Source organism: Mustela erminea, chromosome 12 (assembly GCF_009829155.1).
Source record: "Mustela erminea isolate mMusErm1 chromosome 12, mMusErm1.Pri, whole genome shotgun sequence".
NCBI classification, from domain to species: domain Eukaryota; kingdom Metazoa; phylum Chordata; class Mammalia; order Carnivora; family Mustelidae; genus Mustela; species Mustela erminea.
In genome coordinates, this window is record NC_045625.1 from 79,456,678 (window position 1) to 79,461,759 (window position 5,082).

At 40.0% G+C, this 5,082-nt stretch overlaps 1 pseudogene; it reads left to right on the forward strand.

Moving 5' to 3' along the window:
- The first annotated feature begins 1,545 nt into the window (after window positions 1-1,545).
- LOC116570019 lies at window positions 1,546-1,988 on the forward strand (annotated as a pseudogene).
- Window positions 1,989-5,082: the final 3,094 nt, after the last annotated feature.

Consider the following 5,082-nt stretch of genomic DNA (forward strand, 5'->3'; position numbering starts at 1 on the left):
ACATGATTGACTCATTGTGAAAATGTGGGAAAGGAAATACTGTCTCATTATGTGTATCTCAGTGACTACATAGTTTGTAAAACCTATGTATTCAACTTATGGAAGATGTTACCTTAAACTTTACCTTCCTGATGATACATTTTCTACTGTCTTACTTAATGGCTCTAAAGAACGTGATCTCATAACTCTGTGTTTAAATGTAGTTAACAAATAACGCGATAAAAATGGAAAACAAAAGAAAAAAGAAAAGGAAAAACACATTAAAAAAACAATGTGAGGGCACCTGGGTGGCTCAGTGGGTTAAGCCGCTGCCTTCGGCTCAGGTCATGATCTCGGGGTCCTGGAATCGAGTCCTGCATCGGGCTCTCTGCTCAGCAGGGAGCCTGCTTCCCTCTCTCTCTCTCTGCCTGCCTCTCTGTCTACTTGTGATCTCTGTCTGTCAAATAAATAAATAAAATCTTAAAAAAAAAAAAAAAACAACAATGTGAGTGCATGAAAGGAAAGTTATTACCTTACCCACCCCATCCCTCAAAGGGCCTAACTTGATGATATGAACATATTAGGACTTCAATGCCTATTTATTAAATTTAATGCAAATATTCAAAATGAAGTTAAAATCAGACTGGCTATTTCTGGAAAAGTTCCAGACTTAAGCATTTGGTTTTCTTTACATGTCACGAAAAATTAATCCATTTACAGAATGTTGGGGACTCCAAGAAATCCAGTGACTCTCTCAAGAAGCTAAGGGTTCCCTAAGAAGGGTTGTCATCGGAGCCTTGACATCAGTAGTCATTGTCCCTGATGCTTCCTTGCCCGGAATTGTTCCTGATGAAATGCAAGCTCCTCCGCCCTGTGTGACTAAAGGCATTAAAAGCAATGAAGAATATGAACAGGGTAAGCCATGATTAATTGCTTAGTACAATCAAACTAATCCACAATGTACATGAGTCTTAATTTAATGCTCGTTATAAAAAAGGGGATCTCTGATGTTTTAACACACCTTTGAAACCATTACGTTCCTAAAATTTTCCACTCATGAGCTCTCAACTCATGAACAGTGATAATTCTAGAGAAACTGGACAATCTAAATTGATCAGGTATAAAGTTTCCCAGGTTATTATATTTATCTGGCATGAAGAGTTTTGATGATATCTAATTATACTGATGTTTTTTATTTAGAGTTGTCTGTAGATTGATAGGTTAAAATATTTTCTTGCTTCTCTTAAGCAAACAAAACAGAACAAAACAAAACATAAAACACATTCCCATATATAAATCAAAACATCAGAGACCCTTGAACCCAGAAGTACCGACAGAGCTGAGAATCAGTGTAGAGCCAAGGTTGCAACAACAGTATCTGACAAAACCGTGGGGGTGATTTGAGGATAGAAAAGAGTAGAGTTTGTAGCAAGTTGGTGACCTGCATTGACAAAGGAAGACAAGACATTTTCAATCCAATTGATTTTTCAGGATAAGGTAGGTTATATTATAGTAACAAGATGACCCCTGAACACCTCTCTGTCTTCTCTGCATGGGGAGCAGCTCTCTTGTCCCCTGGAAATGGACGCCTGTGCAAAGTTTGACTCTGCCCCCTTCTTAGTCCGGAGTACCTCTCAGCTGTTGAGCTGATCACTGTCTGCAGGGGTGCTAAACACCTCCCCCCCAGGACACTGACAGATGAGAGCCTTAGCAGCTTGACAGCCACAAATCCCCTATCCTTACTTATTCCTAACTACAGTTCTGAACTAGTGTCATTTCAAAGGACGTGGACACAGCAGCCAAGTTCATTGGGGCTGGGCAGCCATGGGAGAGGAGTTGGCTCTGGGGCTGGAATTGGGACTGTGTTTGGGAGACTTATCATTGGTTATGGCAGGAATCCCTCTCTGAAGCAACAGGTTTTCTTCTAGACCATTCTGAGCAGTACCCTCTTGGAGGCCATGGGGCTCTTTTTTCTGACCATGGCCTTTCTCATCCTCTTCACCACGTGAGAGAGCCATCTCTACCTCCCGTGGGTCTTTCTCCCGTGTCTCGTCTGCCCTGTATGTTCCTTTTCCTATATCTCCCCAGGCAGCCTGGGGAAAGTGGCTGGCTCAGAGTTTAACAGAAGGAAGCAAATTGTGCTTTATTGATAAGGGAAAAAAGTGACTCCTGAAATCTCACCCACTTGATACGTAAAAGTTGATTTCTTGTTCACCCAATTCAGATATAATTTGGTGGCTTGCTAGAACTGTGTCCTTCCCAGGGACAGCACAGATATCCAAGCTCTTTCTATCTTATAGCTCCATCATTGAAAATTCTTGATTTCCGGGGTTGCTGGTTTAGGAAAAAAGAGAGCTGGGGATTGGCTGCACTTACCACTGCTGAGGCTCCCAAGTGTCATGCGTCCTGAGGCACAGACCATGGAATTTGTCAAATATTGCCTGGGCTTTCCTACCTATCCCAGTTTCCACATAGGCTACTCTTGGCCAGTGTTCTAGGAACCAAAATGATGTGTCACCTCTGGGATGAAGCATTTAAGAGCCAGTGTGGGGTTCTTCAAGCTTTTTCTCCCTCTGTTATATGACTGCAGTTCCAAATGGTAGAACTATAAGGGTTTTTAAAAAAATTTTTTTTTTTTTGGTAGAACTATAAGGTTTTGTCTCCTCCTCCTTCTTCTTCTCCTTCTCCTCGTCTTCCTCTCCAGGCCCCTCCCCTCCTCCTCCTTTTCCTCTTTCTCCTTCCTCATCTTCTTCTTCTTCCTTCTTCCATTTTCTTTCTTCCTTCCTTCTTTCTTCTTTCTTTTTCTCCTTCTCCTTCTTTTTTTTTTAAGAACCTGATCCTCAAATTCATTGTTCGGATGGGAGCTACCCTACGGAGCTCCTGGTCCCAGAGATGGCTCTATGCAGGCAAGAGAAGAGTCCAATTGTATGTGCTAAGTCTTGAAATTTGGGAGTTTGTTCCCACAACATAACCTGGCCTATCTTTACTGATGCCCCCAGGAAAGATAAACACTTCAGAGCCCAAGTCTTCCAATGGAAGGAGTTCTGTGGAGCTGTTTTCTAGAATCCTACTGTTGTTGAAATGTATTATAACTCAAAGTAATAGCATCACATAACCAGGGATAACGTTCTGTGACTGGAAGTGTATCTATCCAGTTTAGAAGCTGCTGTACATTTTAAGTATAATAAAAGAGCTAGTTCTCCCAAGAACAGATTTTATCTTACCCCTAATCATTTTCCCCCAGTTTTCCTTCAGGACCTATAAAAGTCTGGGTAGTGTTTTTAACTGATGGCCAATAGATACTTTCATAGCAGACCTGAGTGGTCATTTCCTCATGGAAAAGAATAGTAAACCCTCACAAACTCGGGTTTTTTTGTTTTGTTTTGTTTTGTTTTTTATTAAACGAGGTCTTTCAACTGCCTTTTCTGACACATCAAAAATAAATTCAAATCTATTTTTTAATTGAGTATGATGTAGATTACAGAACTGTCAACTCATTATCTCACTCTCTATAGAAAAAGACACTGTTAGTATTTTTTAATATATTGACTTCAGATGTGTTTTCAAATATTCAACAGTAGAAAGGGTCTGACCCTCTCTAACATTGGAAATGATTCATGTTAAGTATTCCTAGGGCAAGCAAGGCTATAAAACTACTTTTAGTAATTGCAAATTTTAATTTAAACATAAATTGCACATAGTTTGCAGTTACTTAATGGGACACAGACATCCTTGTCTCTGGGAGAGCCAAACCTCATGAACTGGAAATGTACAGTCAGAGAAACCATTTATAATTTTGCTTTGAGCTTTGGATGCTTTGGTTTGAGTCAAGATATATGAAGTCAGGTTTATGACTGAGAAAGCTACTTTTCCCTCTCATGCAATGGACAGTTAGCTACAGCTAAGCATAAATTAACAGAGGGTATTGCTAAATTCCCAAATATTTTCCTTTTTAAGCCAATAAAAGAAAAAACAGCATTCCAGTACTACTTTAAATTCATAGAACTATTAAAAACCTAGGAACTTTCAACACCCAAAGCAATGTAAACAAGAAGACTTAAAGATATCTTTCAGGCCCCTGGATGGCTCAGTGGGTTAAAGCCTCTGCCTTCAGCCCAGGTCATGATCCCAGCATTATGGGATCGAGTCCCGAATTGGGCTTTCTGCTCAGCAGGGAGCCTGCTTCCCCCTTTCTCTGCTTGCCTCTCTGCCTACTTGTAATCTCTATCAAATAAATTTAAAAATAAATTAATTAAAATTTTTAAAAAAGATATTCATAGAAGAATATAGAAAGTGGCCATGTTATGAAGTGATGAGAATAAAATAGTTCTCTCCTTGTTTGTGTTTCTTTAATAATCACTTTTAAATACATTAGTCTTTTGAACATCTTACCCTCTGTAATGATCCAGGAAAAAAAAAATGACAGAACCTCTTATACTTCTCACATCCCCAGGAATTCTTTTTTATTTTGTCTCCACAATTGGGGGCTTAGCCATGTACACAATCTGGAATGATGAGTGAGAAATGAAGCAGGAAGATCTGTAAGCTGAAACCTACCTGACTACTGTTCACTGCTCAGGGCCAGGAGTTAGTTGTAGAAAAGGAAGGATAAAAGGGCAGGTACAAGAGAGGTGAGAGATTGGGCTGGGTTGGAAGAGAGATTAAATAAGACTGTAGAAACTGAGGGAGAAGATTAGGACTAACTTGTCCAACGGTGATGAGTGAGTCTCTGCAACAACCAAAGGGTAGGCAGAGAAGATTTTTATTGTTGAGGTAGGTGTTATGCATGGAAGTATTCTTTTGGAGAGAATTCAGCAAAGATTAAAGAATTTCTCTTTCTCTCGGTGCACCTGGGTGGTTCAGTTGGTTAAGTGTCTGACTCTTGTTTTAGGCTCAGGTCATGATCTCAGGGTCATGAGATCGAGCCCCGATTAGGGCTCTGTGCTGGACATGTAGCTTGCTTAATATTCTCTCTTGCACTCTCCGTCTGCCCTCCCCCTAAAATGAATGAATGAATGAATAAAAGAAATTCTTTCTCTCAATGAGAGATGATGTTTCTAAAACTAAAAAAATGCTGAACTGAGCCAAAGCATGATCAGCTTT